The sequence below is a fragment of the Octopus bimaculoides genome, chromosome 7 (assembly GCF_001194135.2).
Source record: "Octopus bimaculoides isolate UCB-OBI-ISO-001 chromosome 7, ASM119413v2, whole genome shotgun sequence".
Classification (NCBI taxonomy): Eukaryota; Metazoa; Mollusca; class Cephalopoda; order Octopoda; family Octopodidae; genus Octopus; species Octopus bimaculoides.
This window is the reverse complement of record NC_068987.1, coordinates 81,385,730-81,411,517: the sequence shown is the minus strand read 5'-3', so window position 1 is coordinate 81,411,517 and position 25,788 is coordinate 81,385,730. Positions and strand designations below refer to the sequence as shown.

General features: G+C 31.7%; 1 protein-coding gene across 4 annotated transcripts in view; it reads right to left on the bottom strand.

Moving 5' to 3' along the window:
- LOC106872053 (meiotic recombination protein SPO11-like) overlaps positions 1-25,788 on the bottom strand; it is an 809,808-nt gene that overhangs the window by 454,835 nt on the left and 329,185 nt on the right. The window lies entirely within an intron of this gene.

Genomic DNA, 25,788 nt, shown 5'->3' with positions numbered 1-25,788 from the left:
ATATATATATATATATATATATATATATACATACATATATATAAACACATATATACATACACATATACGTACACATTGTTTTATTATAATATTTATGGTGATAAAACAATATATAAATTAAGAATTAAAATGAAAATAGTAATATTGTGAATTAAGCCAAAAACTAAATAAATAAATGCTAATGGAATATGCTATTAAGCCACAAGAAGCTAATATAGCATCCAACATTTGGCTGTGAAGTTGATGACTGAAAATAAAGTCTAAAAGATTTATGATAGCAGCATAAACAGATTTTGTCTGCAAGTAAGTACTTAAAGAGTGAAGTAATGCATTTTAAGACATGTTGATATCTTCATCTTTTACTAAAAATTAAGTGAGCTGTATTTTTGTCTGATCATGAGTGAACCATTTTCTGGTTTTCCTAATGTTTCTTCAGAGAATATGTGATTCCCAAATTAATTAACTAAGAAAGAAAAAAATTAATATGTCCATTAAAAGTTTTTATATAAAATAAACCCAAGAAATAAAAATATTAATGTCAACAATTTCGATAAAATTCAAGATTTGTTTTTTTTTTATTTTTTAAGATATTATTACGGTATTTAGTTTGAGGCAGCAGGCATCTAGTAATTTATTGATTTCTTTGGTAAACTAATTTTGAAAGTAGAAGTGGTCTGTGCTACTAATTTTGAAAGCTTTTCATGGAAGGGATATGAATCTTAAGATGAGATATGAAATTGAAAATTCAAATATTGAATAATACATGCAATTAAACAAAGAATATCTTATCATAAAAAGGATGTTTAAATTTATTTTAAAAAGTTACATTACTAATAGATATGACTAAATGATATAATGATAATATTGGTCATTTCTATTTGTGTTTTAATAAAGTGAAAGTTAAATTTAACTATCTTGCTATATTAATTGAATGAGTCAGTTTATCTTTCATTAGATCCAAGCAAAATTTAAATGTGACACCATTTTAGATGTGCAATAACATCCATATTGAAATTCAAAGAAATAATGCAGATTAATATCTAATTGCTCAGCAAGTTGTCTCTTTCATTCCAGTAGGCAGTGAAGTATTTTGATCTCTTCTGCCATGAATTGCTGTCATTTGTATGAAGATAAATATGTATTTATACTCTGCACTAATTCAATAAATAGAATCAGTTACTTGAATTTTTATAATCAAATGTATCCATAAATGGATTGTCAGTATGACTGACTGCAGTAGAAGATAGAATTGGAAGTCATGACATTTAAGAATTTCAAATAGCAGTAATTAAATGTCAGTTCATCGTAGCACCATGAATACTATGAAATAACTATAACAGGGAATCAAAACCAATTTGCAGACTTGATTGACTGGGAATTAAATTTACCATGTTAGCTGATTATTTGTGTAACCTTATACTGAGAAAAGATAGATATTGCTATAGTTACACATTGAAATATTTTCAAAACCTAGATAAGAAACTTAAAACAAGTGAAAAAGATTGTTGGCACATAGCTTATTCTGAGAGATAATTGTCAGGCTTCTGATTATATTTATTTTACATTTAAAGCACTTACAATGATTTTGAAAGCAGTTAATTCACTTGAATAAGGTTTGCAATATTTCCATATGACTAATATACATCATCAATCTAAATACAGATTGTTACAACTGTCATTAAGAATAATGGTTTTTAGCATTCAGTGGAGTATTTTGTGTGTTTGATTCCCTGCAGTATGTTTCTCACTTAATATGGCATAATATTCATTAAAAAAAAGAAAGATCCAATAATATCATATTAATAACTAGTAATGCACCATAACAATAAAATGTAATTTCAGATCTCAGTGACAGCAACTCCAATGTTGATATGAGAATTCTAATTACACCAATTGTCAGGAAGATATATATATATATATATATATATATATATATATATATATATATATACACATACACACAAGTAAATATATTATGTGTGTGGGTGATTTGATTTACAACCAGCACTGAGCAGAAGAGACAAGAAAACAATATTTGATAAAAGAGAATAAAGAATTAGAATTCTGCAAGGAATAATGATGCAAAACCAGCAAATAATGTTACGGTTTACCTAAAAACAGAGATTCAGATTATTTTTGCATTTGTTGTTTCAAAGAATAATTTTAGCAAGCTTCTCTTACATTACGTTTGAATTTGTCTTTAAATTTTGAATATTCATTAGTGAATTTGAATGATTCTGTTAAATCTCCTGAAAAAAGGTTTACGGAACTTGTATTTTTTTTCAATTTGTCATTAAATGAAAAATCCAATTCTCTTAGTTAATGTGTATGATTAGAATTCATGAACATTTTTAAGACAACAATTTATTACATCAAGGAAATTCGGAAAACTGTGATACATACAATCAAAGAAACTAGGATATCAAAAGATGATCAAAACGTAGTGTCCTCTATTAAAGCCCTGGGCCAATTAATGCCTAGTGAGTGAATTTGGTAGAGTGGAAGCCAGGTGGAAACACATCATGTCTTAGTGTTTGACCAACCCACTGCTTAACAGGTGTTGGTTTGTTTGTATCCCTTTATCTTAGTGGTTTAGCACAAGAGATCAACTCTGTTGATCTCTTGGGCTAAACCACTAAGATAAAGGGATAAAAATACCAGCCTTGTTTGACTAGCCTACAGATTAGTGGCCACAAAGCAAGGACTGAAGGAAAAGAGTAAAAGAGAATATTAGTTTAAAATAAGAGGAACATGATTTAATTATAACTCAATTTTGATAACTTGTTGCAATCCTACACAGCTTATTGCATCAACAACTATAATAACATGACATTAAAGATGCTAGAAATTTTTATTAATAGTTAAATAGGTACTGGCTTCACATTAGAATGGAGATTTAATGACAAAACGGGTTTAAACTGTTAGTTCCAAGAACGCTATTCCTGGAAAATATAACATTGATTTAGGTCTAAAACATAATTTGGATCTGAAGAATAAAAATAATATATGGATTCTTCTTTTTCTAAGGTATCTCGATGAAAGTGTTGATACAATATATGCTAACATAACCTGGGGAAATTCTACTGATTTTATTTGTTAAAGAAAGATGGAGGGAAAGAAGGAGGGAGGGAGAAAGAATGAAAGAAACAAGAAAAGAAGCTTTCACAAATGACTGATTCTATATTACTTCATCATCATCATCATCATTATGTAATGTCCTTTTACCATGCCAGCATGGGTTGGATGGTTTGACAGGAGCTGGCAAAGCACACCAAGTTCGATAGTCTGTTTAGGCTTAGTTTTTACAGTTGGATGCCCTTCCTAACACCAACCACTTAACAGAATGTACTGAGTGATTTTTATGTAGCACCAGCACTAGCACACTTAATCATATTAAATTAGAAGAAAAGTTGCAATATACCATAATACTTCCCATAATGCTTCATGAGTTGGGACATGCATAAAATCACTAACTGGGTTATTAGTTCTGAACTGGTGCTGTCCCAACTATTTTGATTGAATAGTTTACTTAAATGAATTAAGGTCTGATGAGGAATGGACAAAAATAGGGAGATCTAGTCTCAATATATAAATATAGAAAATTGATTTTATTAGGATCAAATTCATCGTTGTCCTTGTTATAAATATATTATTAATAGATTTTTAAATATGTATACCACTGGAGCAAACATTTCTTAAATGGTATTTCAAAAAAGTTTATTTCCTTTCAATTAAAATTAGGATTTCCTTTTATAGAAATAAGATTTTGCTAAAATAAACCAATTCATACAGTTTAATTAATTCTTGAGTTTAAGATATACTAAACTGTTCTTCATTGCCAACTGCAACAATAATCACGATGTTTGTAAAGTGCTAGAACTTGTAATCTTATTGTATGTCCCTTCACAATGAAAAAAGCAGACAAATATGTTTTGCAGCATATTTAATTCAATCACAGTTTCACACCTAACTTTCCATTAAACAAGTAGTGAATGATTTATGTCTTTTTTATTTTGTTATCTTTCAAAATTATAATACTACTTTTTACCTTTACTATCTGAATATTGTAGCAATATCACTTCTTATACTACTGTTTTCTGCTCTGACAAAAACCATCAGCATAAGTAGGCCTATCCAATTAACTATCTGATCTATGAAGCAATGATATTAAAGAGATTCACATGAAGAAACTAGTTGGCAGCAGAAGAGAAATATGATTGTTATGAGAGGGATAACATTTAGTTCACAAACAATTTTGCAAACATTTAGTGCCATACGCAAAACATTTTATCATGAAATATGGAAACATTGAAAACCTTATTGTTAGTAACTACTCTTGGTCCATCTTATACCATGTATTACTGATTACTGTTCACATAACTGTTGATAACAGAACAGAGTTTAGAAAGAACAGAAATGTTACATTAAACTGTTTAAGAAAAACTAAACCAGCATTTTAATGAATGTATTGTTCATTCACAAAAGCTAAAGACAATTAATTTAAATAGCTATTAAGATGTTGTCAGAATAACCATTTTTGAGATTCAAGGGGAAATATACTAGACAGAAGAAAGAATATAAATATATTGATTTTGCAAGCTTAAAAGTTCCATATTAAAAAGAATTATGGTATAAAAAGCATTTTTATAAGCTTACTTCTTATGTTATTTCATTGACTTATAAATAATATACAGTTCAGATATTTTTATAGAAATATGTTCCAAGTTTATAACAGAAATATTGTTATTTATATCCTAAATGTGGTTACTAAATCTGTTTACAAGCCACAATTCATAATTACTGCAAAAAACTGTGAGAGAACATAGACAAAAGAGGAAATATTTCTTCTAGAACAAAAGACAATGACTATGATTATGAGTTATCAAAACATTGGAAATATTTCAGATATTGTTTGAACATGTGCACATGTACATTTCTTATTACTGATTTTCCTAATGTGTCATAAGTGTAGAAATTCAATTTTAGCATTATCTACTCATTTATATCATCTACCTGGCAGGCTTATATTTGGAAATCTACGCACCATCCCATTTCTCAGTGACCCAAGAGATCAATAATATTATTTTGCAATGCAAAAGCCTGTACATTTTCTACATTTTCTATAATCATGTTTCCATGGAAACATAAATAGGATGATTCTTTAGAAAAAGTACTATTCACAATCTTATGTTTAATATCAATAATTTGTTTCAAACACTGAGAAAGAGTTTCATATTGAATATTTTCCCTTACAGTTTCTCCAGCACCTTTAAAAACACTCTTTCTGTACATTTAAACAATATACTTACATATATACCCAAATTTCATCTCCTATCTAATATTCAAGTGTAGCTGATTGATATTAATTGCAGGAATTTTGTGAGCAACAAAGGACATTTCAACATTGTCTCTTTCAACAGTACTAAGACATCCCAACTACACATCAAGGAAACCTACAACAATACTTTTGTTGAGCAACACCACAAAACTCATTATATTCTCTGCAAATGCTAGGCTTCATGAATTCTGATGAGCTTTGATGGTGATCACATAACAATATAGTAAGGCTTAAACTTTGAAGAAAATATTTATTCTCTGAATACTTGCTGACTTCACACATAAACTTTAGAATACATCTTATATTTTGGAAAGACTATATTATATACATATATAGATACCAAGCTAAATGTTATGCTACATGGTACAGTCATGAGTTAACCAATGTGCTATATCCACCCAGTCTCTTCAACTATTACAATCATTTATACATGTCAAAATTTCCTAACTGTATACCACCAAATCATTTGCTTTTCTTCCTCCTCTTCAAATCACTATCTCTTCCAAAACCCATCATACTAACCCTCTCCCCAGTCTTTTTCCTTTATGCTGAACATCTAATTTTCATGAACTTCAATCTAACTTTGATACTACTCTCAGTCAGGCAAGTCTTAAATCTTATTCCTCTCAACACCTTAGCACGAATCTCATATTTTCTGTCTCTAACATATCTCTACTACACTAGTTATTCTAGATTCTAGCTTTTTTCTGAAATAACATTTGTGCCTATACAGAATCTACTCTTGCAAGAACTCACCTCACATTGTGAATATCATTTCAAAATCGTTCAATTCCTTAGGCTAAAAGCATTCTTTCTAGTTTTATCTGCTGCCTTCACTGCTCTCCAAAATTCTCCAGCCTGTAACAATTTGTTTGACAAGATCTCATTCAGCATTGGAATCAACTATCTCACTTTGCCTCACTCTTTTCAGTCATCATCCTCAGTGACATATATACCCATATTTTGACTACACATAAACTGTCTGAATGTTCTACAAATCTTTCTTGCCTCCAAATTCCCCCTTACCAAGTCTAACCATCACTAACTGTAGCCTCAAAGGATCATCTGATAACTGTTAACCATGCTAACACACTTCATGTTTTTCTACCACACAGCTCCTAACATTGAAACTCTACATCAGTGGTTCTCAACCAGGGTTCACATAGCCCTTGATGATCCATATCAGATTTTGTTGTTAAAATTTATCAGCAATAAATTAGTTATACTTCTATGATACACAAAATATTTAAGCAATTTTCTTTTTAATAATACTTAATTATAGAAATATTATATGATGTTTGTTTTAATATCGAATGACTAGGAGGGTACATCTGAGTAAAATAAGAATCACAGGTGTCCATAGGTGAAAAATGGTTGAGAAACACTGCTCCACAGTATTTCAGGTCAGCTAATTTGTCACACCTTCAACAATTCTATACAGAATAACCAGCAGCAGATGATATGCTTTAATCTTCATCCATACAACACAGCTATGCAAGAGATCAGAACAATATTCCAAGGTATTTCTCTCTTCATTACTTACACAGAGATTGTCCACAGACTTAAATGCCCAACTAGTTCACTTACAGTTGTGTTGCAACAGTAAAAGTGAAAAGTGCTGCCTACACCAGGGGCACCAATTTAGAGCCCTTGGTTTAATAGCTGAGTCACTGATTCCTCTTTTATCTTTTACTTGTTTCTCTCATTCAGCTTCAGTCATATAGAAGGGTTTTAGTGGAACAGATTGCTCCCAGTGCATATTTTCAAGTCTATTACTTATTCTATCAGTCTCTTTTGCTGAACAGCTAAGTTACTGGGATGTAAACACACCAACACCAATTGTCAAGCATTGATCAGGAACAAACACAATGACACACACACACACACACACATATATATATACAATGTGCTTATTTCAGTTTCTGTCAGTCAAATTCACTCACAAGGCTTTGGTCAATTTGAGGCTATAGAGGAAGACACTTCCTCAAAGTGCCATGCAGTAGGTCTAAACCTGCCAAAACCATGTAGTTGGGAAGCAAACTACTTACCATGCAGCCAAACTTGTGCCTATTTTTTGCCTTTGCCAAACTACTAAGTTATGAAATATAAACAAACCAACAACAGTTGTCAAGAGGCGGCAAGGACAAACACTGATACACACTCACATATATGGATATATTTATATATGACAAGCTTCCACAGAGTTTCCATCTATCAAATTCACTCACAAGACATTGGTCTGCTCAGGGCTATAATAGAAGACACCTGCCCAAGGTGCCATGCAGTGGAACTGAACCCAAATCCATATGGTTGCAAAGTAGCTTCTTCACCACACAGCCATACTTCTGTTTTAATTTTACACAGGCTTATAAAATATCTTTCCAGACATTATGGCATATTTCAGCATTTCATAATTTCTATAATTAAGTAATCCGCAATGTGTGAGTGTTTCATTTTATCACTTTCTAACTTTTTCTTTATCCCCATTTGCTTCCTATTCATAAATTAGATCATAAATGTCTTTCCTCAGTTCAGTTAGTGTCTATTGTTTCCCCACTTTCATCTATACACCCTACAAAAAGAGGAATCCATTGATTATTCTAGTCTTTAAACCTAATAGGAAATGTTTGCCGACTACTACAACACAGGCATGATGACTATTAGAAAAGCAAAATAAATTTTCAAGTATTTCACAGCCTTGCAAACTCTCACCTCCAACCCCAAGCTGAAGAATCTGTATTAGCATCATAAAATCATCCTACTCACCACTCCTCAAATAAAATGCAGCGTTCCTGCTGATAAACCTACCACATTAGTTTCCCATTTTGCTTCTAAGTCTACACAGCCCACATACAATAAAACTGCTTTCAAACTGTGTATATACACATCAGCTTTCACTCAAAGTACACTCATTCACATGTGGGAAGACTACCTGAAATTCTCTTTAACCTAACAAGGCAACCATAACCGACAGCATCCTATCCATTAAGCATTCGGTACAGTTAATTTTCATTCACATGAAATTCTTCAATCACCTCTATAGGAATCTATTTGGACCTATGGATGCATGTGACATTGTCTCATTCCTCTGAAAAGCAACCTCTTTGACCAGCCGAACATTATTCTATCATTGTTACTTATGATAAATTAATAGAAAACCATAAACAACTAGCTCTTTCATCAGACTCAGTCTCTCTCTCTCTCTCTCTCTCTCTCCCTCCCTCCCATTCTTTCTCTCTGTCCCCTTTCGTAATTACTAGAACAACTGCAACAGAGCCAGGTCTGTTGGAAACTTGGTCTCCCCTTTTGCATGCCAATGCTTAAAAGTAATCTTTCTTGACAAAAGCAATGTTACTGCACTTGACAACAAAAAAGCCTTTCCCTTGATTAACATGCTAACCTTATAGTTAAGCTGCTCACATATGAGCTCTGTCCATTTTCCATCTTCAGATCAAGCATTTGCTGTCAGAATAATCCAGAGCAGCTTGCACTGAGAAGGGTCTTTTTTTAATTCCATTCTATCAACCCAGTCATACCCCTATTTCGGTCTTGTCTCTAACTATTCCTCCTGTACACTAATGATTCATTTCTATTCTCTCTAACCACACACAATCTTATGAAGATTATGAGGTAATGCACTTATTTGTAACCTTCTACACACAAGCACCATCCACATATAATCCAGACATGTTATATCTACATATCTGCATTATTTCCATGAACAAACACCTTGAAAATATCTTTTAATAAATAAATAACAACCTAGTTTGCTTCAACAATGTCATGGCACAAATATCACACATATGAAAGAAATATTTCATAATCTCTTCTCAGCACATGAATGAGACACAAAGTTCTCATAGTTGTTATAACTCCTAAGCCTTACAATCTCAGATAATCTCTGCCCACATATGCAATATTTCAACACAAAAAGAAGACATTTTCTTGGGACCAGAAAATTCTTCTGCTCTGATTCTCACCAACTTCAAATCTCAGTCACAACCTATATTGTAACACTTGTATTACACACACAAGCATCCTAAACTATATCTGAAAGAATGCCACTTATCTAATAAGCAACAAGTCATGAATTAATTCAATACATCTGCTGACCCACAAATATATTACTCTTTCTCTGTCTTTTCTATCTCTATTACAACATTGCATACTCTCTCTCTCTCTCCAAAATTTTTCCCTATCATTTCTTATGAGAGTTGCAACTCCATGGTGTTATTTCCCATCCTACCTTTAGACAGTATATGTTATTCAACAGAAGTTCAAGCCAAACATTATTCCTATCAATATGAACCATTTTAGAAAGCCTGTATAGACTGAGTACTGCAACCTTCTGAATTTACCTCCCTATCCTGGAAAAGTTCAAACTGAATAATAAATACATGATTTTCTTGTCTGATTCTGCAAGAGCAAAATGCAATGTTCTAGCTCTTTGGGGTAAATAACAAAAATAAAGCCTTAACATAATAGTAAAACTACTTCTACAATAAAACCATTATATTGATACTTTTATAATTAGAAATTAAGTGTATATGGAACTGGTAAAATAATTTCATACCCTTTATTTTTATAGAGTGGATGGCTCTGAAGTTATTTGTTGTGGCAAACATTCACAAAGTGAATGGAGCTTCAAAGACTAACCACCCAACTATATAAGTGAAACAATATCTTTTTCCATTTAGATTTAAAGATTTAAAGAGGTCGATAAAGTAATGTGTTCTAAAAGCAGACTCAATAGAAAAGCAAGAGTAAGATTCCATATTATCAACTCCAGTCAATGGGTGAGTTAGTGCAAGCATAGTTAATGCATGAAGCATTAAAAAGCTAACTAGAAATAAATATGCAATGGGAAAAGTAAGACCTTAATCATTGAGTATTTTTTCTTTTTCAGCAACTATCAGACAACTCTAGGCATGTTTTGGTCTATTCTGACCTCATTTGCAAAGCTTTACTGGACTGAATGAAACAAACTAATAGTTCAGAACATTAACAAATTAGGCTGCTTTTAATTACTTCAATTAAATAATTGAAGCTTTGTGCTAAACCTTTCATTATCAATGACATGAATTTTTAGTATGACAATAACACTTCTCAATTTCAAGAGAAAGCATATAAACATGCAGTTTGAAGTTTGTTTTCCTTTTTCTTCTAATGCCCAGAGTTGAAAAATTTGCAATTTTGGCTATCCTATTTAATAAACTGCTATGATAATGCTTACTTTGAATTTTTTTAAATGTAGTTATTATCTTCTTTACTGCTATAGTTTTTATCTCCTAAAGTTTCAACTCTTTTACACAACTTGCAATTCAGGTGCATATATTCCATAGCAAAGACTAGATATTCTTCCATTAGATTGAAGGCATCCAAGCAGAAGGCAATAAAGATTAAAGAAGTGAAAAACTGGTATGTCTCTAATGGCTGTAAAATTTACTTTGGTATGCATAATAGAAAAGGAAATGTTTTATTGTTCTTACTTAGATTTTGTAACCTTGACTTGTGAAGTGAACTTAAAAGAGAAGTGTAAAAAAGAGATAATAAACTTTGATTGAGATATTAGGATAAACTGACAGTAACAGATTTTTTTTCTTTACATTTCATGTATTTGCATTTATTGTTGAAAAGAAATTATTTGTATTGAGGAGAATAAGTTTAAAACTCTGATGCGTCATTTTCAAAGATTTTCAGGCAAAAAAATTATGCATTAACCACATGCATTTACAGAACGTAGATACTGGTCACTATATGTTAGAGTCAATGATTAAATATGCCTTAATTTTAGCAATTTCTGTAATTAAGATATGTACATGGAGTAAGTGAAATTAAATTGTCCCTCAGTTATTTTACATAAGATGACCTTTACTTTTCTATATCTCAGACTTATTTATATAACAAAATCTATAATTTATTGATATAAAATTATCTTTATTCAATGAATATTATATCTCTAATTTGAATGATTTTCCTTTTCTTTTAATTTTATAAATTAGAACTGAAACAAGCTATAAACATTGTAGAATATAAGAAAATCTTTTTAAATATGTATTTATATATATTTTAAAAAAATTTCTCATTTTTTAAAATTGGAACCAAAATTCTTTCCATCTTAGAATAAAAGTTTCAGGGTGATGGAAGTTCTGGTCCACATGTAAAATTCCACCTATGTTTAAATTTGCAACATCTATTGAGGCAGCTGTAATTGAATATAAGCTGCATTCCTTCATAGACACAATTCACTTAACAAGGTTCGTCTGAACAATTCTTGCATCTCTGATATCATGATAATAATAGTTGCTTGTTTTAACATTCTCTTGAGATAATGTAAGACAGATAATTGTTTTTTAAAGCTTATTTGCACTTATTACTTTATTGGTGTGACTGATAACATTCAATTAATTCTTTTGCATACACATTTTCTTTCATAATATTTATGTGGTTGTCTGGTGAAAACTATTTTTTCTAATGATCTTCTACTAGCACTTCTATTAAACACCTCCTGGCAGTATTTGAATCAAAACAAATAAGATAAATATTGTTTACTTTATTTGAACTTATATATTTATATTTGACCTTTCAAATAATCACTTTCATTGCCATCATCAATACACAACATTTTGTTCTGTTAATCTTCTGATGACTCCCAATCTATATTTCTAGTATACCACGATTTTCTTTCCTCTCACACAGCCAGTCTCTTTATTTGGTTTTCCATTAAACCAATCTTTTGTTTCTTCTGTCAACAATCGCCAATGTTTTTCATCAGCTACACTCTTCACTGGTATCTTTTTTTACTTTCTTAAATATGTGGTACTTGAGTCTTCACGCTCTGAGGCAGGCGATGTTGCTAGGAGACCGGCTTCTCTGAAATGCTACACGTAGAGATGTAGATAAATCCAGCAAGGCTACTTATTTATTTCATTGCCTTTCAGTGTAATATAATTATTCATATCCAGCCTTTATGTTCTTGTTATACCAGAAGGCTATCCAATGTTTATTAAATCATATAAATTCATTAAATTTATACTGTTGAAAGAAAGTAATAATCAGCTGTTGGTATCTGAATGCATCAATTAAATAAAGGAAAATAAGTTTTGAAATGTGTATGTAAAATATTTTTATCTCATCCTCATCAACTACATTACTGACAGCCATATCATGATGCCTGCACTGGCTCTCCTCCAATCACCAACGTTAAGCAATGTTGAGACTATTAGTACTTGGGTGGGTGAATTCTTGGTGTAAGCATCTCACTTTTTACATAGGTTCAAGCATAGTTGCGTGGTAAGCAACATACATTTCAGGTTCGATGGGACTGAATAGGGAGCCGTGGCATAACAACTTGGGGAAGTAGAAAACTGAAAGAAGCCCATCATATATATGTATGTCTCTCTCTCTCTCTCTCTCTCTCTCTCTCTCTTCCTCTCTCTCTCGATATATATATATATATGTATATATATATATATATAATAGAAATATGTAACAAAAACAAAATAGAAACTACACGTGGGAATGTGAGGGGAAAGTAAGAAGAAAAATAAGCGAAAATGCACATTGGAAATCAAACAAAGTAAAGGCTTTTTATGAAAATTAACGATAGATATATACAATTAGATGAACTGAGGTAGGAATAAAAGTAATAAAAGTCATTATTATGAATTGTTAAAGAGATTCAAAAACATACCAGTTTTCTAATGTTACTAATCATTGCTTTGAACGCACACCGATATATATATATTTGTGTGTGCTTTTATCCACCACCACCACCACTTGACAACAGGTGTTTATTTGTTTATATTCCTGTAACTTAGTGGTTCAGCAAAAGAGTCCAAATAAAATAAGTACTTTAAAAGAAAACAAGTACTGGGGTCAATTTGTTTGACTAAGCCCTTCAAGGTGGTGCCCCAGCTTGACAACAGTCTGATGATTAAGACAAGTAAAAAAAAAAACAAAAGATAAGAGATATCAAACACTAACAGCTAACCATATAGAGTAAGAAAAGAACTCATTGCATGCTTGTTATATGTATTAATGAAACAATTCACGAAGAAGGAATCTTTCACCTGAAAATATATCATCATCATCGTTTAACGTCCGCTTTCCATGCTAGCATGGGTAGGACGATTTGACTGAGGACTGGTGAACCAGGTGGCTACACCAGGCTCCAATCTGATCTGACAGAGTTTCTACAGCTGGACGCCCTTCCTAACACCAACCACTCCGAGAGTGTAGTGGGTGCTTTTACGTGCCACCGGCACGAAGGCCAGTCAGGCTGTACTGGCAACGACCACACTCGAAATGATGTCTTTTACGTGCCACTATCTATAACTTGTGTCCACTCATTCAAGATAAAAGACAAAACCAAAATCTAGTGGTTTTGTCTTACTAAAGAAGTCTACTACAGAATATATAAAGAATCTGTAGGCAAATAACATAATAACAGTGTGTAAGAGAAACACTATGTTTTTCAGATATCTATCACATAAAAACTATTAAAGTGTTAGATGAATGAATTATTTTCATATCATTCAAGTAATTTATGAGACTTACAAAAATGAACTGAAATAATTCTGCCCATTCAAATGAGAGGAGACTATTTTGAAATTCTGATCAAATATTTAATATCAAGATAAGTAAAAGCTGTATGGTGTGAGAAGATACATAACATCATTACATAACATTATGCAATGAAATTGCTATTCCATTGTTCAGAGCCAGGTCAGCCCTAAACAAGTAGACTGATGATAAAAGGTATTCCAACAGTGATGACTTCATCTTTTTACAATGTAGCACTTCTTGTGCTATATAATCTATAGTATTCTCACGTTTTACAAAAAAATGTTGTTGTTGTTGGCACTCCGTCGCTTACGACATCGAGGGTTCCAGTTGATCCAATCAACGGAACAGCCTGCTTGTGAAATTAACGTGCAAGTGGCTGAGCACTCCACAGACACGTGTACCCTTAACGTAGTTCTCAGGGATATTCAGCGTGACTCAGTGTGACAAGGCTGACCCTTTGAATTATAAGCACAACAGAAACAGGAAGTAAGAGTAAGAGAAAGTTGTGGTGAAAGAGTACAGCAGGGTTTGCCACCATCCCCTGCCAGAGCCTCGTGGAGCTTCAGGTGTTTTCGCTCAATAAACACTCACAACGCCCAGTCTGGAATCGAAATCGCGATCGTATGACCGCGAGTCCGCTGCCCTAACCACTGGGCCATTGTGCCTCCACACAAAAAAATGTAATCAATTTAAAAAAGACTGTGCTGCTGTTTCTAGCAGGTAAAACAACAACATAGAGGTTACTTTTTTGGCTTGTATGAAATATAGTTTACAGATTAGACAAAGAATTATAGTAAGAACACACACTAGAGTCATCAGAGTGCTAACTGAAAATCAAATCTGTAAGCCAGAGTGCACTGTCAACAATTTGACAGTAATTATTGACATGAATTTACATTTTCAAACATTAACAAAATTAATTACTTTGAGAAAGGTAATTAAAGAGGGTAAGAGAAGTGAATTAACTTAAATGAAAAATTAAAACCAGCATAACTTCTTTTGAGTAGGCAGAAAGTTGTTTTGTAGGGAACTGCCAATATTAAATTAATTATATTACTTAGAAATAAACAATTAACAAATTCAACTCTAACCAACAGTGAACTAAGAAAAGTGATGCATTAAACTTGATAATTAAAGGATTTAGCTTAAATCTTTACTGACTTGGCCAATTTCAGCACTATTTAATAATATTTCTAATAATAATAATAATAATTTTAACAATGAAACAAAACATACACAAATCAAGGACCTTGAATATTGCATTCAATATGAAAAAAGTGAAACTGCTTTGCTAATAGTCAATGTTATTGAAGTGGTGGGGGCACAGTGGTTGTGATTTGAAAACTGACAACATGAGTATATTGATATTTACATTTTTATCTGTAAAGATTTACTTCAGTGACTATCAATATGTTTATTTACAGTATATTAGGAATTTTTCTTGACTGAAGTGGCAGGACTGTAGTGGCAATGGCAATAATGTTTGATAACAATAAGGATGAGAATGATTATTCTAACAATATAAAATATTGATTTGATTTGACTAGGAACAAGACCATAATACGAAACATTTATCATATGTTGGTGGAGCTTTAATATGGTTTCAGCTGACAGACAAACTAATGAAAGAATTTGACATCTTTCTATAACATTCCTTAAAAATTATAAAGATATTTGATTTCTAATAAAACAGCTAAAGTTAGTAGAGATTATCTTATAAAATTCTGCAAAGAGTTAATTTCATTTAATGGTTTGTATTTTACTTCTTTTCTTTTGTCCCAAATCACCAAATAAATAAGGTCATATATCCAACTATGGCAGGTTAAAAGGTTCATTGTAATAGTAATAGATTGATTTGAATATAATAATACTTAAATGGAAATATATGTAGTCTCAGATAAATCATTTTATCACATCAAATCTAATATAAAAACTACTGCAATTTGCTTCTAAATAAGTGTAGAGGGGAGATATCAACATGCAACTTTAAACATCGTTTAATATCAGAAATGAAAAATATTGATTTCTTACTAGACTAAAAATTTGCAGAAAACCAGTACAATTAATTGAATTGACCCCATGAATGGTATTTATTTTATCAACCCCAGAAGTGTGAAAAGCAATGCCAGCCCAGGGATTATTTGAATTTAGAATATAAAAGGACAGAATTATATAGTGCTATACATGTAGAACATTATAATACTTTTAAATGAAAAATATTCAAGCTTTTGATATGAAAAATAATCGTGACAATATTTGGCCCTTAGTTAAGAACACTTTTGTGTATGGAAATTTATATATCTTAAGGGATAATATTATATTGACATTGACAGTAAATCAGAGACAATCATGTAAATTTTATCAATCAGTATCACACACATTTAAGCTTCAAACTAAGGATACAATAACTCTGTTTACACTAATTTATTTCCATGCAAAGGTAGGTGTAATAGAAAGTATTTAGAACATCCAAATTTCATGCAAAAATAGCTGTGGTAAAAATTCGGCATATCTTTAAGGAGATTGTATCTTTAGTTTTACAGTTTGATACCATTTTAAAACCACGGATAACAAAATAATGTAAGATAATAAAGAAATTTTTAAAATATTACTATTAACTATTGTAATAATAATCTTCTCTGTATGGCCCAAATTCTTTTAAACATAAATTGAGCTAGGCAAGATTTGAATTTGATATCCTAAAGTTTCAAGCTAATAGTTCTCTTTTTAACTTTTCCGTTAATTGGCAACAATCACCATACACAACAATAGGAGTATTTTTACATTTCCTTTCATTATTGATATGCTATTTTTATATATTTTTAGTTATGTTGATTGATCCTTTCAGCAGATGATGATGAAGGTAAATTTAGTGATGGTGTTATTGAGTAGTCTCAGTTCCCTTTTAGAAGAGGTGGTGGGGATGTTGATGGCAATGATCATACCTATATTGCTTTTAATAAGAAAAAAAGGTGAAGAATTACATGACTGAAAAAGAAATTTTTAAAAAGGAAATTCTATCTGAGAATAGTTTCAATCTATCACTTAGCACAAGACATGCAAGCGTGAAGAAGCATATGAATCTATGCTATAAGCATTTTCAAACATTAATCACAAACAATGTCAAAAGCCACAATGAGTTGCTGATTATAATGATGCTAACATTTCTATGCTTGTCTTACAGAATAAAGTTGAACTAAAGTAATATATGTTGAAAGAATTCAATGAAATAAATATCTGTTCAGAAGAGGAAATCAAGATTGTGCCTGTGATAATTTCTGAATTACTACAAAAGGAAGACTGATCTGAGATAACCTTCATTGAGATATTTTGAATACACATCTTACATAGAGACCTGACCTTTGGTGGTAAGTTCATTGATGTAAGATATCAGAAACACAAATGAATTAAGATGAGTGAGGAAGACAACTTCACTAGCATATTCTACAAAACTCTTTAAAGTAAAGAATCCAAGGAATGTTAAACTTGTGTTATAAATGCTGTTTGCAATATGGATGACGATGGGTCAGCTGATACACACAATACAATACCAATTCTTTACTCTTTGTAATACCTAACATTAATTTATTGTACACTTTTATTCAATTGATTTTGTCTGCACTGACTGGTGTGTTAGTATTTGTTTTTGTTTAATGTATTTCAAGACTGATTCTTATTGATTACACTTTGATAACACTTCTGTTGCTTTCCTTAGTGTATATGAAAACCTATTAAGAAAATATAGATAGTTTTTAGAAATTATACTATTTTTGTTTTCTTTTCATAAGATTTAGAGTTGAAATTATTGCAGTATACTTACAATACATTGGAAAATGTTGAGAATTGACTTTTTGTAGTTCAATATAATAAAGAAATATTTCAAAGAATTTGAATTACAAATTATAAATATATGAACAAGGAATTTCAAAGTATGAAAATTTCGAAATATAATAGCAGCTTATACTAACACTATGCATATAGAATAATAATATCCTGTACATTTATATTAATCCAATGCAAGTTTAATTTACAAGATCCTAGAAACATTGTTGACACATTTCTTTTAACTTGCTTTAGTTAAACTAAAGAATGTATAGACTAAAGCCTTCTTTACTAAACTTCAGTAGGTCATGCAGCAATTATACATAAATGAATGGTTTATTGGAGCCATTAAATTTCTATATCATCACCATAGAAATCTCAACTTTAAGTTTTCAAAAAGTATTTGTACAAGATAAAATTCATTCTCTAAATTGCTAAAGCTGTAGGCTGCAGTGAAAGAAAAATAAGACAAGTTTCATTATTGAAGAAAGACATGCAATGAGAAATGAATAGATAGAAATAATCAGTCTTACAGTGTTCTGAAGTTGATTCAAGAGTTTAGTTAATAGAAAACAAACAAATTTTTAAAGTATAGGGGAAAGAAAAGGGCAGTACAATATGGTCTAAACTCAATGCTACTTTTTCTCATGCAGTCTTTGAAGTTGATAACCTCCACGCCAATGCTTAAATATTTTGACAGTATATTAATAAGGTAGGTGAAAATATCTTGTAATTAAAAATTTGGCATCTTCAAAATAATACAAAGATTCTGGTATGGTTTTTTGAGGAGGGTTAGAACATTATCTAATGTGATATAACTGGATATCTTTCAGCATTTTCTTTTACCTGTTTCAGTCATTAGACTGTGGCCATGCTGGGACACCACCTTGAAGAATTTTAATAGAAGAACTCATCCCCAGTACTTATTTTTTTAAAGTTTGGTAGCCTCTTTTTTTATTCTATTAGGCTCTTTTGCCAAACTGCTAAATTATGGGGATGTAAACACACCAACACTGGTCGTCAAACAGTGGTGGGGGACAAACAGAGACACAAACACATAAACACACACACATACACACACATCTATATACATAAATATATATATATATATATATATATATACGACAGGCTTCTTTTAGTTTCCATCTATCAAATCCACTTACAAGGCATTGGTTAACCTGAGGCTATATTTGAAGGAACTATATGGTTAGGAAGCAAGCTCCTTACCACACAATCATGCCAGTGCCTATAAGAAATAAGATTTAAGAAATTCTACATTTCAAAAATTTAATGTTTTGAAAGAAATTTTAAATATGTGTAAAGGTACCATAGTCGATTTGTTGATTTAAATGTAGGCAACTCAGTTTTACCAGAGAAATTTCAAAGATTTCATATAATTTCTTCTTTATGATAGATCACCAATATGCATTGATCCAATCAAGATGATCCCTCTCACACCTGCTTGTATCAATATTCAATGCAATTGAAAAAGTTAAGATAGTCAAAATGTGCAGTATTATAACTAAATTTCTTATCCATATAAAAAAAAATCGATACATAAACGTGAAAAGCTTATTATTTTGTGATTGCTAATAAATATTTTTCCTACATGCATGTATATGTGTGTGTATGTGTATACATGTTTGTTGCAGGGGATTCAAAACTCTCTTGTAGAGATGTCATACAGATGTGTAGCTTAAGACAACAAAAGACTAATATCTAAGAAAAATGTATTTCCATGACATCTGTAAGAACATTAGGAATTACACTTCCTGGGATTGAGTGACTATTCAGCAAAATATACCTGTATAATTTCCTTCAAAAGAAAGGCATGTATTTGTGGACTGAGGTGTGTATGTGAACATGCATATGAATGTAACAAGAGAGCAAGAGGAGTGGGTTAAGATGAGAAAAAACAAAACATTGACACATACAGAGAAAAAAGAAGAAAAAAAGAATAGGATTGAGAGAAGCTTAGATTAAAAACAAACAAACAAACAAACAAACAAAAACCGCAATGGTGACTAGAATAATTGGATGTCAGAATCTCATGGGGCAGCTGATGCATGAGATATTCAGAACAAATTATTTCTGATGCAAAGGTTAAAGAAAACATAACTCATAATGGATGAATTTTAAAAAATATAAATTTTATTATAAACAACAAATGCAGCAAACATCAATATTGAGGTTATGCTTTTGTTTCATTGCATGTCCACATAAATAATATTTGCAATATGTATTAAGCATTTGTTTTGAAAATATTCAATGATATTTTCAGGAGATAAGCTGCTAAATATTTTCATTTTTGGCATTGTATATTGCATTGGTTTTACTATAAAAAAAGATATTTGTACATAATAATAAATTTTTCCTCAAACTACAGAGTAGTTTCTTGGTGTTTCTATAAATACTCTGTGAAATTCCTTGAAAAGCCAATACCATATTACCATTAACTACACTATATTCTTTCTCTACGTCTGCCCTTTATTCAAATATATGCTGTAAATACTATAGACAGAACATCAAAAAAGTTCCAGAAACAAAGAAAAAAAAGAAATTAATTTTATGTTGTAAGGAAGAAACAGAGGTGAGTTCAATGTTTCAGACAGCAGTCTTTTGTCAAAAAATAAAAAAAGGAAAGAAAAAAGAAAGATGAAAATGAAAGAAGAGAGTTCTGTGGAAGTAATGTTTTATGATAAAAACCCACTTGATAAATGGATAAAATTAAGAATGGAAGTGGAGAGTATGAAATGGTTTCCAAAATCCAGGAAAATAGTTCTTAGTTAAAGGGGAAAATGCATGTGGTTAATATGTATCTGAAAGGCAGTGTGAGTGAGTATGCTGCACAAGTTTATGTAGGTGTATACTGGTTTCAAATTTTGGCACAAGACCAGAAGTTTCAGGTGTGAGACTAAGCCAATTGCATTCACTCCAGTACTTCACTGGTACTTATTTTATCGACCCCGAAAGGATGAAAGGCAAAGCTGACCTCCACAGAATTTGAACTCGGAACATACACACAAACAAACTGCCACTAAGCATTTTGTCAAGCCTCCTAATGATTGTGCTAGCTTGCCACCTTTATATAGGTGCATATTGATATGTAGGTGATGCGAAAGAGGCTTAATGGTATGGGTTTGTGACATACATACATACATACATACATACATACACACACACACACACAAATATATATATATATATATATATATATATATATATATATACATATATATGCATGTGCGTGTGAGAATAGAGAGGGTTTGTGAATCACACAAGAGAGTATTTAACAGTGTATGACAGTGTTAGTTGGCAGGTAATGTTACTAAAGGAAAACAAGATGATTATTAATTCCATTTGGGTGACTTGTGCGTAGGGGTTAGCTGTTGATCATAGCACTAATAAAGGGCAATTGATCCATGATGTAAAACAAATAGAGAGATGCTGGATCTAGTGTTGCTAAGTCAGACATTTAAAATTTTCCCTACTGATCAAACTGTCAATCTTCTACCGTTTTCTCCAATATAAAACAAGTTATACAATCAGCACTCAACAATGTTTTACATGTTACAGGGTAAATGGTTGAAAATAGAAGGAAGTGTTAGGGCTGTGCAGTGTCGTGTTGTTTTTGGATGAAAGGACAGGCAGTGTGGATGAGAACAGGTAATGCATCCAAAGTATACGTGGTAAATGACAAAAGAACTATGGACCATAAGTTCATGGAAAGTGCATCTGCATCAAAATAAAAACAGTGGGTATGCAGGGAATATAGCAAAGTTAATCTACAGGAGATGGATGAGTCATGTGATGTGCATTGGAGAGGTGAAGTGGGAAGATTAGGGGAAAATGAAGTTGGTAAGCAGTAGGATAAATATGAAGCACAAAGGTGGAAGCACAGTCAACAGTGTAGGTACAACAGTAACTAGTATCAATAGCTGAATGGAGATAACAATGTTGTTTGATGTAGCAAACAATTTAATGTGACATGAATAAAAGTTAGAGTCATGGATATAGGGTAGGGCTAAAGCAAAAGAATTGTGAGAAGTTATGATAGAAGGTAAAGTATAAATGAGGTGTGATGAAATAAAATTTAGGAACCAATTCATTCTCTAAACTGCTTCTCCTATTCCTGGGAATGTCTATCAACAGATTACTGAATTGGTCATTGGAACTAGGATAAGAACCCCAACTACAGCAATCAGTTTACTGGACAAGGTAAGGCCCAAATCTTCACCCATTTCACTGAGCCCAAACCTGAGTGATATGATCAATGCAACAACAACTCTATCTTTACGACTTACCTTATCTATCAGTAGCTTAACCCTTTAGCATTCAGATTTTTCAGTCAAATGTAATGCTTATTTATTCACATTGTTTTGCATTAATCCTGCATTATGTAGTAGCTTTCAGATTTTGATGATATGACGGTTTGTTTTTAGAAAGACATTGTAGAGTAGGTGTGAGAGGCTGGATCTGGCACGTTTGAACACATAAAAAAGGGAGAATATTTGGGCCAGTTAAGGCCAGTTTAAATGTAAATGGATTAATTCCTTCTATTCTACTCTATTTTTCAAATACACCATCATTCATCCTCTCTTATAACTCTCTTTGTTATCTCCATCTCTATAAACTACTCCACTCTTTCTAGTTGAATCATTTGCAAACCTACTAATTTCTCCTTCCTACAGTTCACATCACTTCATCCCATCATGCCTTATTTACTACTCACAATTTCTTTGCACTGCTACCTCTGGCAGTATTGGCATCCACCAGTACTGCTGCTCCTCTTATGTCTTGTATCTACCTCATCGCCGACTACTTTCTTTACTTCCTTACCTCATTTTTTCTCATGAATCAGCTAAATTATTGCATATCTCTTTTACATACCTATTCGTTACATTCTGCATTAATACCAAATATTACAAATACACACACACACCTACCTGATACACAAGCATACTGACTCATAAATTGACACAATATACATACAAATTTGTAAGTCTTGTTGCCTCTTTTAAGACTTGGAAAGTCAAGTTTGTGGGGAAACTTCAGATACAAATACTTACATAACTACACAAATATGTGTGTGCATCTATGTGCGTGAGTGATGTTAATAGAGAAACTCTCAGATGCATACACATATGTATTGAACTAAACAGTTACATCTACACCTACACATACTTTTTCCTTCTCTGTTGATCACAATGCTTTGCATAATCAGAGGGATTATTCACTTTTGGATTACAGAAATAAACTTTGAAACATACCAAAAACATGAAAAAAGAGGTTGCCACAAAATGTCAAATACCACAGCAAGCATCTTAACTTGTGACTTGGTGAAAGAGATAATAAATATATACATAAGTGTGTATAAGAGAAATATAGAAAACAGCTCAGGAATTTTCATTAAAAATGTAGCCATTAAAGAAATTTTAAAGTATTAAGTTATGTACATTATAGAAAATAAACTTCATCATCTATTTTACAGGAAAAAATTCTTTTCCTATATTATCTTGATAGGTAATTTACTAAATGATTATTCAAATTACGAAGCTAAAAATTATGTAAAAGAGAATGTACCTCGGAGATCTACATCACATGGTGGTGGTGGTAGTACTGGAGGTGGTGGTAGTGGTGATACGGAATTAGCCATATTATTTTATAAAAAAGTTTGCTTAAGGAAACTTTCTACAAAACAAAAACTGAATATATATATATATATATATATATATATATATATAATCTTTGCACATTAAACTGCTTTTAGAAGAATGCTCAATATAATGTTTCCCAAAAGCAAGAAATAACATTTTCTTTCTTGTCTAAAACTTGTAAATATTTCTACGTTTTTTTAAATGTTAACTAAATTTTTATATTTTATTCATGATACCTCAATTAATATTAACTTCTTTTCTGTATATTCATATATAGACACATGGCATTTTGAATGTCATCTTTTTACATGAATATACAGAAAATTAAATTGTTGTAATCAAAAGTAATCATTTTCTATGAATGGGTTATTAGTTTTTTTTATATTAGAAATTAAATTAATAGCAAACAAATTATTATGAATTGAATTTGTTAGTGGCAAAGAATAGACAATTACATAAACCAAAAGATGTCATGAATAATAACCTAATATAGAAATGTTTTGGTTAAATGTTCAAATAATTTTAATTGAATGTATAATGTCTGTATTGGACCAAAATTCTTAGATACTGATATTATAACTAAGGTAGCTACTACAGTATGAGTTATGTATAAGCATGGAGTCATATACATATGTATTTAGTTTCACAGTGAAATTAGATCTTGTGCTTAAATACATTCATTTTATATATATGCAGAGTGCGGTGAATAAACTGTCGTCTAAATTATGCAAAAATGAAAATGACACTGACTTCTCATTTTAACAGATATATTTACCAAAATTATATAAAGATATCTTAAAATACTAAAGAGTAAATTTATTCAATAAAATCGCCATTGGCTTCAATCACGGCATCCAGATGACTTCAGAATCTCCTGCAGCTCTTCTGGACAGTCTCCTAGTTTAAGTTGGTGAATGCTGCCATAATCCTTGCTTTCAGTTCATCTTTAGTGTTACAAGGAGTTTTGTTGATCCCTCACTCAACTGCACCTCACATATAATAATCAATGGGGGTTGCAGTCTGAGGAGTAGGGTGGCCAAATGTTGGGGGTGATGTGGTCGCAGAAATTGTTTGACAGTCATGACTGGGTTCTCCAGCTTGTGTGGCACGGTACAGAGTCCTATTGCCAGACATAGGGTCTTCCAGCAGCCATCCTCTTGACTCAGGGCAGCACGACCTCCTCCAGGCACTTAATGTAAGCCCCTGTGTTGAGTGTGAGATGAATGGAGGTATAACGTCGCTATCACTCATGATCACTTTAAACACCATGATGATGACTGGATATTTGATTTTTATCACACTCAGTGTGATTTTTACCACTCCCAGTGCAGTTTTTATCTCTTCTGATGAGAATGCCAAGCAGTACAACATGTCATTTCCAAATTTCTGGCAGAGTCAATTGTGTCATAGTGCTGTTTTTCTCACAGACGGTGCCCAACTGACCGTACTATACTGTGTAGTCAACAAAATCAAAAACAAACTATGTGCATGTGCGAAATAAAAAATATTACATGACAACAGTTTACCCATTGCACCTTGTGTGTGTGTTGCGTGTGTGTGTGTGTGTGTGTGAGAGAGAGAGAGAGAGAGAGAGAGAGAGAGAGAGAGAGAGAGTATTCACCAGCCTGGAATAAGGATTGATCTGAGTTGATTTTTCTCATTTCTCATGACATAGAGGACTTTGTTTATATTTTCTTTCCAGTTAAAATTGCCAAATGTTGGTTAGCAGAGACCTACATTTTTTAAGTATCATTGTGTAAATAAGACTTACTTGATATAATCTTGTTTAAATTTTATTAAATATCTTTCAGTTCAGCATCTTTTGAAGGGAGGGATGAATGAATCCTGATGAGTAATAAAATACAGTGAAACTAGCCAGTTTGATTTTCATTCCAAACTGCAAGAAAATACCAATGATCTAATCACAGACCTAATTTCTCCTCAATACTAAATATTTATGCTTCATACTTACAGGTGTGCTTGTAAGTATTTTATCAGGAATATGGCTATATTATGGAGAAAGAAAGGAAAATGATTACTGCATTTAATGATTCTACTATCTTACGAGCTCCACCTTCTCAAACAGTGGTACACATTTTTTAAGGCTTCATCATAAGCATAATATCAAAGTCTTCTAAGCTTTCTGCAATAACTGTATTTTCATCTAAAATAGTTTATAGGAATATTAAATAGACCCCCACTCAGTACATCATTGGCACTTTATTTTACTCACCCTAGACTGTTGAAAGGCAAAGCTGATCTTAAAAGGATTTAGACTCAGAAAGGAAAGAGCTGCATCTATATATCACAAGCTTTTTACGTAAAGCTCTCTGCTAATTCATCAGCTAAGTGGTTATAAACAAGGCAAATGACAGCTTTGAAATTTATGAAACAATAATGGAA